Source organism: Eubalaena glacialis, chromosome X, assembly GCF_028564815.1.
Source record: "Eubalaena glacialis isolate mEubGla1 chromosome X, mEubGla1.1.hap2.+ XY, whole genome shotgun sequence".
Lineage (NCBI taxonomy): Eukaryota > Metazoa > Chordata > Mammalia > Artiodactyla > Balaenidae > Eubalaena > Eubalaena glacialis.
Genome location: NC_083736.1, coordinates 13399069 through 13415691, shown reverse-complemented (window position 1 = coordinate 13415691; position 16623 = coordinate 13399069). Strand labels below are relative to the sequence as shown.

Here is a 16623-nt window from a genome sequence, read left to right as displayed (position 1 = left end):
CAAGACAGTTTGGTACTGGCACCAAAACAGAAATATAGATCAATGGAACAGGATAGAAAGCCCAGAGATAAGCCCACGCACATATGGTCACCTTATCTTTGATAAAGGAGGCAAGCATATACAGTGGAGAAAAGACAGCCTCTTCAATAAGTGGTGCTGGGAAAATTGGACAGGTACATGTAAAAGTATGAAATTAGAACACTCCCTGACACCATACACAAAAATAAACTCAAAATGGATTAAAGACCTAAGTGTAAGGCCAGACACTATCAAACTCTTAGAGGAAAACATAGGCAGAACACTCTATGACATAAATCACAGCAAGATCCTTTTTGACCCAGCTCCTAGAGAAATGGAAATAAAAACACAAATAAACAAATGGGACCTAATGAAACTTAAAAGCTTTTGCACAGCAAAGGAAACCATAAACAAGACCAAAAGACAACCCTCAGAATGGGAGAAAATATTTGCAAATGAAGCAACTGACAAAGGATTAATCTCCAAGATTTACAAGCAGCTCATGCAGCTCAATAACAAAAAAACGAACAACCCAATCCAAAAATGGGCAGAAGACCTAAATAGACATTTCTCCAAAGAAGATATACAGATTGCCAACAGACACATGAAAGAATGCTCAACATCATTAATCATTAGAGAAATGCAAATCAAAACTACAATGAGGTATCATCTCACACCGGTCAGAATGGCCATCATCAAAAAATCTAGAAACAATAAATGCTGGAGAGGGTGTGGAGAAAAGGGAACCCTCTTGCACTGTTGGTGGCAATGTAAATTGATACAGCCACTATGGAGAACAGTATGGAGGTTCCTTAAAAAACTAAAAATAGAACTACCATATGACCCAGCAATCCCACTACTGGGCATATACCCTGAGAAAACCATAATTCAGAAAGAGTCATGTACCAAAATATTCATTGCAGCTCTGTTTACAATAGCCAGGACATGGAAGCAACCTAGGTGTCCATCATCGGATGAATGGATAAAGAAGATATGGCACATATATACAATGGAATATTACTCAGCCATAAAAAGAAATGAAATGGAGGTATTTGTAATGAGGTGGATGGAGTTAGAGTCTGTCATACAGAGTGAAGTAAGTCAGAAAGAGAAAAAGAAATACAGTATGCTAACACATATATATGGAATCTAAGGGAAAAAAAAAAAAAAAAAAAGGTCATGAAGAACCTAGTGGCAAGATGGGAATAAAGACACAGACCTACTAGAGAATGGACTTGAGGATATGGGGAGGGGGAGGGGTGAGATGTGACAGGGTGAGAGAGTGTCATGGACATATATACACTACCAAATGTTAAATAGATAGCTAGTGGGAAGCAGCCGCATAGCACACGGAGATCAGCTCGGTGCTTTGTGACCACCTAGAGGGGTGGGATAGGGAGGGTGGGAGGGAGGGAGATGCAAGAGGGAAGAGATATGGGAACATATGTATATGTATAACTGATTCACTTTGTTATAAAGCAGAAGCTAACACACCATTGTAAAGCAATTATACTTCAATAAAGATGTTTAAAAAAAAAAAAAGAATATAAAAAATATCAAAAAAAAAAAAAAAAGAATCTGATACCACTCACTGAGTCTCTTGGCCATCTGCTTGTGAGGTTTCTTTGCTTTAATTGTCTCCTATGACCTAGCAGTAAAGACCCCATCCCAAACAAGGTCAGGTTCCCTTGGATGAGTCTTGGCCCCAGACAAAGAGATCTGCTTTGCTCTTTAATACCTAAAATGATTAAGAATAATGACCTGTGAAAAAGAAAAAAGCAACCTCTGATATCCAAAACTAATCTGATGTTCACAACTAGACCTCAATATTTTTACAAGCTCGTTTGACATTCACAGCCAGGACATTTTTGTTCTCCTGTAGAAGATGAAATCACAGAATATCAGCCTCAGACAAGGTTACTCTGAGATCATGATAAAATGAAATGAAACAAGACCACTTCATAATCTTAAGCACAAACAAAAACAAGGTCACTGTGACACCCACAGAATACCCAATCATAGCACTATCCTCACTTTCTGACAGCAACCCATCTAGGCCAAACTCCTGCTTCCTTAGATTCTCCCCTCACTCACCCCACTGGAGCCCAAATCTTATAATATGTTCTAACACCCTCTTACTGAGGGACCCCATGATTCCCTGCAATGAGTAATAAACCCAATTTATTTAATCAAGTGTGCTTACAGTGGTCTTTGACTAAAAGGCATTGACACATCCAAATATATCTTTTCCTCTCTCACCTGGGACACCTAGAGCCAGGCTGATAGAAATACTATAAAGGCACAAGCACACCAAAAAAACCTCACCACACACAGCAAGCTATAAAGACTTGGCAGAACAACTTTGCACTCCAGTTCCTGTCCCTTTTGTATCTTTTCTTTATCTCTTGGAAAAGAAATCTCCCAAGCCTGATCTACAAAAAGAGGAAATTGGACTAGAAGGGTATTTCCCAAACTATGTTCCTTGGGAAACCAGTGTCCTTCAAATGCTGACAGATGTTTTCAGAAAGGATTCTGTGGGAAAATGTGCTTGAGAAACTCTACAATCTAGAGTAAGTCCCCTTTCATAGTTCTAGTTCCCGTTCTACAAGTTACTTTGAGAGTCATTTTAACCTCCCTTTACTTAAATCTCAGTTCCTTACTTGCAAAATGGTTGTTGTATATGCCCTGCCTATTCCCCAGTGTTTGGAAGCAAATTAAAAATGTGACAGAAAAGCCTAGTCCACAAGTCAGGCCAAGAGGATGTGTCTGTGAATTAGAGCGAGCACAGTGAGGAAGGGGAGGCTGGGTATTCCAGGGCTATGCCTGCGTGACAAATCAACCAAAAACTTGCATAAATTTATTATGTTCACAGATTCTGTAGGTCAGGAATTTGAACACTGCATTATAGGGATGGCTTGTCTCTGCTCTACAATGTCTGGGACCTCGGCTGGGAAGTTTTGACAATGGCTGGTGGCCACAGTCACCTTGAAGGCTTCCTCATTCACCTGTCTGGTGGTTGAGGCTGGCTATTGGCTGAAACACTTATATATGGCTTCTCCGTGTGGTCTCTCCATGTGAGCTAGTTAGAGCTTCCTAACAGCATGATGGCTGGGCTCTAACAGAGCAAGAGGGACGTGCATGGCATGTTTATGACCTATCCCAGAAGTCACATAGTGTCACTTTTGCCATATTTTAATGGTCAAGGCAGTCACAAAGTTTCACCCAGATCAAGGGGAAGGGACATAGACCCTACCACCCAATAGCAGGAGTGTCAAGGTCACACTGAAGAAGAGCATGTGGGATGGGAGACATTTTTGTGACCATCTTCAGAAAATACAGCCTCTTACTCTGGGGCAGATGCAAAGTCGATGAAAAAATACAGATTCTTGAAGGCTGGCTGGAGGAAGAACAAGAGGAAGAAATCAAGGATTTTCCCAGATTTCAAGTCTAGGTGGAAAAAGAATAACCACAAAAGGGAAGGCTTGAGTCAGAGTCAGTTTGGGGAGAAAGACAGTTCAAAAGATGTTCCCAGTAGTTCTGCCTTTTGAGTTTGGAGAAGATATGAGCATGTTTACTGGCAGAGATAATGGAGCCAAGAGGAAGACTAAAGATAGAAAATGGGGGAGAGAAAATTAACAGGACAAGATTCTGGAGGAGACAGTTGTGACTAAATACTCAGATGGAGGTTTAACTTCACATGGAGAAATGCTATTTCTCTGAGGAAATAGGAGGAGAGGATGGGGGAAATAGAACAGAATTCTGAGACATTTTGAAGTGCAGAGAAGGGAAAATGGCAGATCTCAAACTGAATAGCCTATCTTCTCAGGGAAGTAAGAGATAAGAAAATCTATTGAAATTAACATGAGATGTCTTGAAGTCCATAAGGAATAGAAATGACTAGGCAAGAAACTGAATAGGATATCTGTAGGATATGACTCAAGTAGTTCTTATTTTTGAAAAAAGTTGAAAGATTGTTAAAATGATAATTATTGACACTGGGTGATGGAATATGGGAATTTATTATACTGTTCTTACTAAGTATATGTATGATTGAAATTTTCATAATAAAATGTTTAAAATTTTTAAAAAGCTTTTGAATAATACACTTATCTGGTTGTTTTTTTTTTTAAAGAAACTTATAACATTGCATTTTTATTTGTGGGTTGTCAATAAAAATGTTTCCCTTAGGTCAATGGCTCTCAATGGTGAAAGGATTTTCTATTTGTCTCATACTTATTACTGCCCTAGATAAAAGTTCAATCAATTCACAGGTACCTGTAAAACCCTCTGCCTACTATTTTTAAAATGCCTGCCATATACTTTAGGCAAGTTCTGAGATGATTTCGTTTATTTCCCCTAACAGCACATTATTGCTTTTTGTTGAACTAAACAAAAGTCTTTTATTTCTTTACTATCGTTGTTATTATTATTATTACTTAAGACAAGTTGGTTGCAGGTTGGGTTTTTTTTTTTAAAGGAATTTTTTCTTTTTTTTTTTTGAAATTTGTTTTTGGCTGCATTGGGTCTTCGTTGCTGCGCGCGGGCTTTCTCTAGTTGCGGTGAGTGGGGGCTACTCTTCGTTGCGGTGCATGGGCTTCTCCTTGCGGTGGCTTCTCTCATCGTGGAGCACGGGCTCTAGGCGTGCGGGGCTTCAGAAGTTGTGGCGTGCAGGCTCAGTAGTTGTGGCGCACGGGCTTAGTTGCTCCACGGCACGTGGGATCTTCCCGGACCAGGGCTCGAATCCGTGTCCCCTGCACTGGCAGGTGGATTCTTAACCACTGCACCACCAGGTAAGCCCCACAGGTTGGGTTCTATTCTGTCCTTTCCACAGCGATACCCATGTGAAGAATATCACAGGGTTTCCAGTCTTGTTAGATTTCTTCTTGGCATTGGGAAAACATTGAGCTGGCAAAATAAATAGCTCAAATCTCAGAAACATGTTAGAGTGGTATGGAATCCTGTATGCTTCATAGCACTAATCAACAACCATTTATATTCTTGGGGATTGAAGGAAACATATTAAGAAAGGATATCCTTGCCTTGTACAAAACTGTCACAGTCGGCTAGCAAGAAATATTAAAGACTGAAGAAATATCCATGAAGCAGCCACTTGGTTTTCTGAAGCATGTCAATGATACCCAGAATTCATCAAGTTCATGGTTCCACATCTTGGATTGTGAAAAATAACTAGGAAGTGTGCGTGATTTTGACCTTTAATCAAGATCTCTTTTTCTGCATTATATTAGGAATAATGAATTGTCATAAATATCATGTGGCTCAAACCAATATTCTGGGAAAATGGCTGGTGGGTTTTAGAAATTAGATGGCAAGCAACTCAAAATCAGATACTGCAAGTATCTTAAAAGGAGAGTAGCCTAGCTTTCCAGCTTTAGCTCTTACCAAACCATCCACATGTTGACCAGGCTCCTGTTCAGGTAAGAAGCACTAGAATGAAGAACATATTTACATAATATGGTGGATGAAAAATCTGAACAGGATAGAGGCAGAGGGAGAGAAGACCTGGGAGATTAATGAAAGGGAAGACTCAAAAGCATGAACTCAAGGTCTGAGGGGCGGAAGACATCATGCATCCCTTGCTGAGGGGTCAAGTTATTTCTTTCATATCAGGACAGCAATGCGAAGACAGAAAACAGGAAAATTTTCAGTCCAATGCATTTTATTGGGCAAAATAATGGTAGCCAACTTCAGTCTCAATGACCTTTCATGGCATTTTGAGGATTACAAAGGAAAAATTACTGACATCAAATGACAGCACCCACTGACACTATTCCTTCCTTGACTGACATTAATCACAAGTTGCTGTCTATAAAGGAATTTTTATTTAATGGAGAAAGAAGCATATGCCACTTTATCTTAGCATCTTACTAAACAGTAGTTCTGGGATTCATGTGCATGGACTACAGACTATGTCTAGAGCTCTGCTCCTGATTCTGATGTTGGAAAAATTGTGAAGAAGTATAATACACGACAAACTAGGGGAGAGAAAAAGACCGAGAGTGAGGCTGGAGTGGGACTGGTGACGATTCTTTCTCTAAATCCCCTCACTTCCTTAGTGGATATAAAATATGAGCCAGATATACACAGACACTCTTAGTGGCCAGAGAAGAATCATCTCATCCTTTCCTTTTTGGCTTTAGTGAGTTCCCAAAGATCTAGTCAAAGAGTCGGTGTTGGATGGACCTAGTGGAGATGCCACTCATGGTTCGGCCCTTGTCCAATCATCCCAGGAAAAAGCCTTGTCCATGGATAGGCACAGCCATACCATGCAGCCCCTGTATTCTCCGACCCTGTGTGACGCAGACCCATGGCCCCAGTAATGGAGGCAGGGGCCCACCTTGGTCCAGCTCCAAGCCCTGACACAGACTAACCCTTGTGCTAAAAGAGTGAGGAGTAAGTGCAGACATTAGCTCAGAAAAATTGATTCCAGGCATTGAACATGAAGCAATGTTGAAAGGAAAATATAATTTTTGTGTCCAGGTTTCCCTAACTGTGGTAGGCTGAACAATGCCCTTCCCCAAAGATGTCCATAACCTAATATCGAGAACCTGTGAATGTTGTTACCTCATGTAGCAAAAGAGATTTTGTAGATGTCATTAAGTTAAGGAGGTGGGGACATTATCCTGGATTATCTGGGTGTGCCCAATGTATTCAAAAGGATGCTTATAAAAGGGACACAAGAGGAGTCCGAGAAGATGTCATAGCACAAGCAGAGGAACAGAGAGAGAGAGATTCAAAGATGCTACACTGCTGGCTTTGAAGACAGAGGAAGAAGCCATGAGCCAAGGAATGCAGGTGGCCTCTAAAAGCCAGAAAAGGCAAGGAAACAGATTATGTGCTAGAACATTCAGAAGGAATGCAGTCCTGAAAACCCATTGCAGACTTCTGACCTCCAGAACTATAAGATAATAAATTTGTGGTGTTTTAAGTCACTGAGTTCGTGGTCATTTGTTTCAGCAGCACTTGGAAACGAATATGCCAAGAGCCCATACAGACAAGATGAGATCAGTTCGCTCCTGGCCCCTAAATTACAACCACTTAAGTCCTATCTCACTTGTCAGTAGAAGTCCAGCCTTTCTTTGACTCCTCTTCACAAATAAAAGGGAAAGTTTACTCCTTCCAGGAAGTTGCCTTGGTTGTTTCCGGCTGACTCAGTCCCCTCCTGCTTTGAAACCACTCCTTCCCTCCATCCATGGGGCCACTGAGGACCCTGCTGCTGGTCACTTCCCTTGCATTCCTGCATCACTCCTTTGTATTGCTTCACCCAAAGCATGATCCTGATCAGCTTCCCTAATTTCCGAAGCGAAATGCAAATGCAAGGCTGAAGCTTGTTGTAATAAGAAAAAATAATAATTAATGATAAAACTACTAGTTGAGGAAGTTACAACACAGAAGTAACCATCTTAGGCTGGATTCCTTAGAACTGGAACCTGAGATGAGAATTCTTAGGCACGTGATTTCTTCTGGGAGACAGCAGAGGAATGAGGGAAGCAGGATGAGGCAGGGGAAGGAGTGAAGTTATCATGGGGTCTTACTGGGAATTCAGCTTCAACCTGATTCCACAGGGAATTCTGGAGTACAAACTGCACCAGAGGATAGTACCACCTCGAAGGCAAAGGGGCCAGCCTTCTGTACCCTCTGTCAGTCCGCTGTTGGCCATAGCCACTTGGGGAATGGGGTAGCATAACCTCCCAGATGAGGAGACTCCCATTCTGCTGAGAAAAATTCTCTAGATAAAGAGGTAGGGATGAATAGGCAAACCCATAGTTGCTGAAGGATATGGCATCAGGGGTCCTTAAAAGGGATGTGCGTGGGCACCAACTGCATCCATGACAACAACCTATAACATAGCTCACAACTAGTCCCGGAAGAGCACCTCTGCCCTGCCCTGGCCTCACCACTGTTCGAAAGAGTTAACTTTACTCTTCATTTTCCCACCTCCTTTCCACTCCATCAACAGAAACGTCCTTGAGCTGTCTCTTCTCCCTGGAGGAGAGGTCCCAGAGACATTTCTTTCTCCCTTAAACACATCACCCAATCCTGTTTCAGTTTCAGGATTTTCCAAAATGATTGACAGCCCTCACTCCCTAATCTTGGTCTTAGGACTCCAAGAAGACACTGGAACACAAAGGCCCAACATTAGTACATTTGTCCTAGTTTGAGTAACATGCGTGTACGGCACCAACAGCCCAATTTACGTTGAGCCAAGGTGATTAGCTCATCATTTCCCTTTCACAGCCATTCAGTCCTCCTTGGGGAGGTAAAGATTAACCCTCCACTTTATTCCTGCCATGCACAAACACCTCCATAAGAACAAGCAATAACATGCAGGCATTGAAATCTATAAACCCCTTCCTAGGGAAGAACATATCACCAAAAAGTGTTATTCATACTGCAGGTGGCAACCCATTAGTGGTCTTGAGAAAAAATTAATGAAAAAAGGCAGACTAGAAAAGATTAAAATTCATTTCAAATAACAAATGTATATGCTGTTCCATGGAGCAAGACTTTGTTTCAGTTATATTTATTCATATATGTATATTCAAACATTTGTACGTCTGGGTCATGATGTATTTCTTATTATAGGTAGGAGTCAAAAAAAAAGTTGGGAAAAAAACTCACCAAGGTAAACACTTTTCACTACACAGATAACTTCTCTCATTTTCATCCGGAACAGGTTGGTTTCTTGATGTCACTGGAGGTTTACAAATCTTCATTTATTGTTGTGTGTCTTTGCTTCATGTCTACAAAAGAGAAAGATCCATCTGGGTATTTGCTTTCCCCCAAACAAGAGAATTGTCAACTCCATTCCATATCCCAAAGGTGAAGTGAACTCTACTTCTCTACAAAGCCTGCTTTAAACTTTGAAATTATAACATTATGGATTGAAGTAGGTAGAATTATGTCCCCTAAAAAGATATGCTCAAGTCCTAACTCCCAGTACCTGTGAATGTGACCTTATTTGGAAATAGGGTCTTGGCAGATGTAATCAAGTTAAAATGAGGTCATACTAGGTTAGGGTGGGCCCTAATCCAGTGGCTGGTATCCTTGTAAGAAGAGGGAAATTTGGACAGAGAGACACACAGGGAGAATGCCACGTGACAAGAGGTAGATATTGGAGTGATGTGCCCACAAGACAAAGAATGCCCAGAATTGCCAGAAACCACCAGAAGCTAGGCAGTGGCAGAGAAAGATTCTTCCCAAGAGCCTTGAGAGAAAGAATGGCCCTGCTGATACCTTGATTTTAGATTTCTTGCCCCCAGAACTGTGAGAGAATACATTTCTTTGCTCTTAAGTCTCTGGTAATTTGTTTCGGCAGTCTTAGGAAACTAATACATGGGTTTTCCTATTTGTACACTCACCATTGAATTTTCAAAGATCTTAGCAAATATTTACATGTACCTGCTTGAATATTCATAAAACATCTCTGAAAAGATAACCAAGAAACTGACAACACTAGTTGCCTTTGGGAAAGGGAAGTGGGTAGCAGCAGAATAAGGCAAGGAGATATTTTACTATAATACCCTTTTGAATTTTAAACCATGTGATGTATTATCTATTTTTAAAACAAATAAAATAAAAATTCTGAAAATTTATGGCTCAAACTCAACCTACCTAGCAATCTTCCCCACCTCCCCGGAGATCACTGCTGATGGAAGCCTGTCCCATTTTTTTTAAACGAAGATGTAAAGTCCTAAAAAGAAGGATCACCCTCTTTCACAGAGAACACCTGGTTCACAGTCATTTCCCTTTTGTACCAAAAACCCAGGAAGGCTAACTGTCTAGTCTTATTCAGAGATATCTTTAGTCATCTGCCTCTCTCTTCCAAGCTATTTGCTTAAGGATAAAATGGTACAACACTGGCAGCTGAAACAATGTTCCTATCCATGATATCCTTAATTACTGACTTAAATGAAGAGCCATTGTCAGATTTCCTCATTAAAAGACATATTTTATGAGCAGATAACTCACACGAATGATTTAAGAAGGACAGATTCATCAGACAGTTTGAGGTTGAATCTAACAAAGTATGCAAAGTTAATTATATAATTTAAAGTGTTGGACAAAATGGGTCCAAGGGTCTTTCAACATCAAAGCCTCTAGTGGAGAAGGATGCAGTGTAACTGGGGCCTTCAGCTAAACTCTCCCGTGAGACAACTCTGTACAATACTGGTGATCAATGCATATTCATGAATTGAATAAAATTAAAAGCATAAAATGAAGAGCTAGAAGAGACTCTGGAATTCTTAGGCATGTTTCCCCAGCAATGCTCTGAAAATGGGCACCGGGCTGTCTGGGCTGGAATACTGACTTCACTTTAGCCAGGCTTTTTCTATGCCTCAGTTTTCTCATCTGAAAAATACAGTGATTATAATTTCTGCCTCTTAGCGTTGTTGAGTAGGTGAAGTATATGCAGTAGATGCACTTGGTACCTTGACCAGATTCCACTTACAAGGCCAGAGCACCCACCCCCTAGCAGGGGAGAATGTGGGCTACCCCAGCTGCCTCCATCTCTGCAGAACTGCCCCGGACTGATGGTAGCCATGCCCTCCAGGAAGCTACCCCACCCCATAGCCCACAGACAAAGACTGACTGATATGTGGGTACAAAAGAGACCCCCTCCTCTCAAGTCAGGGATAACTCCAAGGTGTGGTTTGTATTTCAGAGCCTCTCTTTAAGGAAGCAAGACCGCGCGCGTCCTCGCTCACCTTCCCCCACCCCTTTCCTTTCCTGCTTCCCTCCCTCCCTCCCAGGTTCTTCCTGAAGAGCCCTCCCCGCAATGCGCCCGACTTCCTGCTTCAGGCTCTGCTTCTAGGGAACCCAACCTAAGAGAGGAGGTAGAGAGCTTCAAAGTTAAGTGTATAAACAGTCAATCCAGTTTCATCGTTATTGCTTAATCATTCAAATTTAGGGCAAGCACAAAATCAAAGGACCTTTGACATAATCCACCCCCGAAGGCTTACAGAGGAAAGTGGTGATACAAAATCTGAAAAGACGGAAAATTACTTGGGTGAGTCTATTCCCAAACTAAGACTGAGGAGACAAACCAGGAGCCAGAAAGAGATAGACTGGCCCTGCTTAGATTTCTTTTAAAAACTAGAGACCCTGTGGTGAAGGCCTAAAATTAATATTATGCGCTGCCTTGACATCTGGTGAAATCAGCAGGGTCTCAAATAGCCTAATTGCAAGTGCCTCTCCCTACTCTGCCACAAAGATCCTCTAGCCAAACAACTCTCCTTATCACAGGGACCAAGAACAGTTCCCTGCAGCCCTCAGAACTATTCAAACAAGCCAATTACATCCTCCCACAGAAGCCAGGGTACACCTCACCCTCTTGATACCAGAAGCCTGCCTCTCACAGCCCCTGGTTGTTCGCTCTGCTTCTGAGTATAACTCCCATGTAGCCCTACATGGCACGTGGGATCCTCCTGCCCCAGACTGTGAGTATGGGTGACTAATAAACCATTGTCCATCTCATCTCTCCAGTGGTGGATGCTGTGTGTTCAGTCATCCCCATAACTCCATGGTGGGAAGCCATTCATCACCAGTGGGGTAAAGAGAAGGCAATGAAAACAGACCCTTATTACCAGGGCTTGTAAGACTTAGTTTTTTAACTTCTCCATTGTTTTGTTAAACTTGTCAATTTTCACATATGAAATTGAGAAAAGCCAAGTGTGTGTGTGCATATGTATGTGTCAAAGAAACAAGATTAGGTTGGAAGAAGCTGGAAAACTGTCTTTCTCTGTAGCAAACACAGGAAAGAGGCTGTGTGTGTGGATAAGAGGCAGGGGTGGATGAGGCAGGGCTCGCTTGGGCCAGAGGGAGAGAGGAAGAAACGGACAACTTGCCGAGACAAAGCTGTGTTCTAGGTAGAAGCCTGGCCGCTCCCCATTAGACCAAGGTGCTTCCCATTAGAACAGAAACCAAAAATCAGTGGGAACGGATCACAGCTCAAAAGTAAAGGAAGTAAAGGTGCTTGGGCAGAAACGAAAAATGAATGAAGAACAGGTGAAATATACATTATTCGTCAAGAACTCCTGACACTGTGGTTCTTATTAATGCAGAATGTGAGGGATGAGGTTTGGTTTCTCTCACTAGTTTTAGCTAAGGTCATCAAAAATTTTGGCTGCCTTTTAAGTACACAGTACCTTGACCTTGATACTCAGCCTAGTTATGAGATCGCTGGAGACAAGTTGAAGGAGGTGCCCATTTCTAGAGCCTTACAGGAGAAACCTTTCTGATAATCCCCAAATCACATCCCTCTGGACTTTTCATTCAATTCAACTCATGATTTAGGCACTAAGCACCTATACTATACAATACCTAATGTACCGTGTTTTTCCATATGTGCACCTATGATATGAGAGAATCTGCCCTTTTAACAAGCCCAAAGGTGAGTCTTATGTGTCCCAAAATTTGAAAAGTAATACTTAAAAAGATGCGAAGGAGAAAAAGGCAGGTGAAGCACTGATATTAAAATACAAGAGTGTTCTTTGGAAAAAATGGGTCAGAGGCATTTCTCCAGAGAAGACGTACAGATGGCCAACAGGTACATGAAAAAAATACTCAAAATCACTACCAGTCAAAATCACCTTATACCGGTCAGAATGGCCATCATAAAAAAGTCTACAAATGGGGAGTTCCCTGGCAGTCCAATGATTAGGACTTGGCGCTTTCACTACCGTGGCTCAGGTTCAACACCTGGTAGGGGAACTAAGATCCCATAAGCTATGCAGCGCAGCCAAAAAAAAAAAAGTCTACAAATAACAAATGCTGGAGAGGGTGTGGAGAAAAGGGAACCCCCCCACACTGTTGGTGGCAATGCAAATTGGTGCAGTCACTATAGAGAACAGTATGGAGGTTCCCTAGAAAACTAAAAATAGGGTTACCATATGATCCAACTACCCCACTCCTGGGCATATATCTCGAAAAGATAAAGACTCTAATTCAAAAAGATACATGCACCCCAGCGTTCATAGCAGCACTATTTACAATAGCCAAGACATGGAAGCAACCTAAATGGCCATTGACAGATGAATGGATAAAGATGTGGTATATATATATATATATATATTAATACAATGGAATACTACTCAGCCATAAAAATGAATGAAATAATGCCACTTGCAGCAACATGGATGGACCTGGAGATTATCATACTAAGTGAAGTAAGTCAGACAAAGAAAGGTAAATATCATATCACTTGTATGTGGAATCTAAAAAATGATACAAATGAACTTATTTACAAAACAGAAATAGACTCACAGACATAGAAAACAAACTTAAGGTTACCAAAGGGGAAAGGTGGGGGGAGGGATAAGTTAGGAGTTAGTGATTAACAGATACACACTACTATATATAAAATAAACAATAAGGACTTACTGTATAGCACAGGGAACTATATTTGATACCATGTAATACCCTACAACGGGAAAGACTCTGAAAAAGAATATACATATGTGTGTGTGTGTGTGTGTGTGTGTGTGTATATACACATATATGTGTGTGTATATATATATATATATATACACACACATATATGTGTATATATAACTGAATCATTTTGCTGTACACCTGAAACTAATGCAGCATTGTAAATCAAGTATACTTCAATTTAAAAAAATGGGTCAGAGGGAGTTAGTCTTTAAAAAAACAAGATAAAATAAAATGAAATGAAATAAAATAAAACAAAATAAAATACAAGATCACATAGATTGAGTCACACTATTAATGGACCAACAGGAAGGACAGAAGCTGTTGAAAAGAGGAGGAAGGTAACTGTTCAGCCTCCTGAAAGATAGGGAGGTTAACCTGGGCTTTGAAGATGAGTAGGATTTAAATTGACATAGAAAGCATTCCACACACCCATACAATAATGGAAGTGAGCATTCAATGCAGCTAGTATTCATTAATTACTAAAAAAAAAAAAAAATGGCAAACGTCTCAACAAGTACACAGTGGTTGCCATTTTTATTTGGCTGACTCCCTATTTGAGGGAAACAAGTGACAAAAAAACCTATTTAAATACTTAAATCATAAAAACCACAACTAAGTGGTACCACACTAATTCTTTATTCGTGTGAGATTTGACCGTGTAGCTCAGGCAGTGCCACCAAGGACCTGGTTTCTCACTATGTAGTTCCTTCTCACCCTTCCATGCTGTTGGCACCATCCTCAGGGCTTTCATGCTGATCCCTTGGCTTGCCCCTCACTGCAGCAAAATGGCAGCTCAAGTCCAAACCTCACATCCTCACACCAACTCTTTAGGACAAGAGATGGTCTCTTTCTATAGCCTCTGCCTATCTTTCAGCCCCATCCTGAATCATGTTCTCACTTGCTCTCTGCACCCCAGCTCCATTGGCCTATTTCAAGCTCATCAAATATGCTATTCTTACTTCTATCACAGCACATGGGCTTCCATGGTGCATTCTTTCTCCTCTTCACCTAGTTCACACACACTCAAATTTCATCTCCCAGCATAAACTTCATGACAAGGTCAGCCCCTGTTATATGCTCTCAATACATAGTGTAGTTCTCCTTCGTGGCAATATATACATATAACCATTTGATTAGTGTTTGTCTTTTCTACAAGAAAGAAACCATGTCTGGTTTGGTTTATCATTGTATCCTCAGCATCAAGCCAGTGTCTGGACAGTGGGCACTTAATACATATTTGTTGATTGGATAGTTGGATGGATGGATGGATGGATGGATGGATGGATGGATGGATGGATGGACTTGGCTTCTAAACATGGCCATGTAACTAATTAGCTACATAACCTTCAGCTTTTTTGAGATTCAGTTCTCTCAACTGTGAAATGAAAAGGTTGGACTAGTTGACCTTTAAGACCCTTTCTGAATTTAAAGTGCTGAATTCATAAAGTGTTACTGGCAAGAGAATTTCTTTAACTGCAAGTATGGTGGAAACAAACTAAAAAATGGTGTTTTGGGTTACTCTGCTATCCTTCTACAAATGTCATTTTTAATCTAATTCTGACTTTGTGCGGGTCTCACGCAGTAGTTAGCAATCTGGAGAAACTGATACCCTAAAACTGTTACCGAGCAGCTGGAATTGCCAAATAGCTAATACAAGTTAGAAAAATATATATTGACAGTCTGGGCAGATGTTAAATTAAATGTTATTGAGAACATTTTACACATGTTCCTTTCCCTACCCTATCCCCCCAAATTTGCAATATTCAAAGTAAAGGGTGGATTCGGTTTGATGCACTGCTAAAAATAAAATTTCCATCTTTGAGTGATGTTTAGTACAGAGCACTATTATCATATTGAAATAGTTTTATCTTGAATTTACAAAATAGCCTTGCTGTATCCAAATTCATAGAAATTTGATTAGATCCTAAATATATTTTCATTCAGGGTCCAATTCATATCCATCGATTTCTGCATCTTAAAAGAAAATATAATTCAGCTTTTCACTTGACATGCCTATGAAGCACAAGATAACATTTCCTACCTGCTCCCCCATTCAACATCTGGATCTGAACTATAATTCGCCTATAAATAAGAAATGAGAATTTTGATCAGGCAGCTTTGCAATCTGTTCAAAATAGTCTGGGAATACTTGATTGCATAACAAACCTCCAAGTAAATCAAGTGGTCTTAAGACAGTTTAACTACCATACAATATTTTATTATATTCTATCTCCCCTTAAAAATTATACTTTCTAATGAAGTGATGCAGCCAGAGTATTGATAAAGAGAGAGCACTATGTGGAAATGTCCTTGTGAAACGAAACTCCACTTGTTGAGGAAACCAAGGTCCCGTTGTTCCTCTTCTAAGTGGCTGGGGCAGGAACTGGCTAACTGTTCCCCAAACCCATTTCCATATCCTCCTTGGCTCCCAGGTAGACTGCATTTCCCAGCCTCCCACGTGACAGATTCCTGGCCAATGGAATGTAGGCAGGAACTTATACACCCCACTTTTGGGCCTGGCTTATAAAATCCTCCCATGCAATCCTCCACCCTCTTACCTCCCACACATGAAAGACGGCAGAGCTAGGTATGCCTTGTTTTGTGAACACTGTGTAGGGCAGAGCCTCTCTCCACTGTCTCATACTCCCAACCAAATTATGAGCTAGCAGAAGAGAGACTACATTATAGTATCTGTCATCCTTCTCAGTATCTTAGGCTTCTGAGCACAAAACACTACCAAAAGCCTCCATTAAAAATTTGCTATAGGTGATTACTCCTTTTCCCCCATTTTTTCTTCATTTTAAAGACAGAAGAGTAAAGAAGAGGGGAGAGCCTGACATTTCATGACTTTTTTGCCCAAGAACCATCTATCCTTGCATAAATTGGGCCCATAAAATAGATTGGCTGCAAGAATGGAGAAAATGTTTAGCTTCTTCAAATGAGTGTATTAGTCCAAGTTCTCATAGAAGCATATGCGAAGATAAGATTAAACATACAAGGATTTTACTAAGAGAAATGCCCATGAAAGAAAATGGAGAGTGAGCCAGGAAAGCTAGAGGGTCATGAGACTATGACGCGAGGCTGACCCAGAGTGAAGAAGCGAGGGGGAGAAGGTTGGGCAGAAGTGTGCTGCCATGTAGTCTAAGGAAA

General features: G+C 40.9%; 1 long non-coding RNA gene across 1 annotated transcript in view; it reads right to left on the bottom strand.

The window, feature by feature from the left end:
- The window catches only part of LOC133082711 (uncharacterized), a 212904-nt gene that overhangs the window by 130154 nt on the left and 66127 nt on the right, over positions 1 to 16623 (bottom strand). Inside the window, exon 2 of the long non-coding RNA XR_009698978.1 lies at positions 8659 to 8780. This is a non-coding gene — a long non-coding RNA (uncharacterized LOC133082711). The remainder of the gene's footprint in view (positions 1 to 8658; positions 8781 to 16623) is intronic.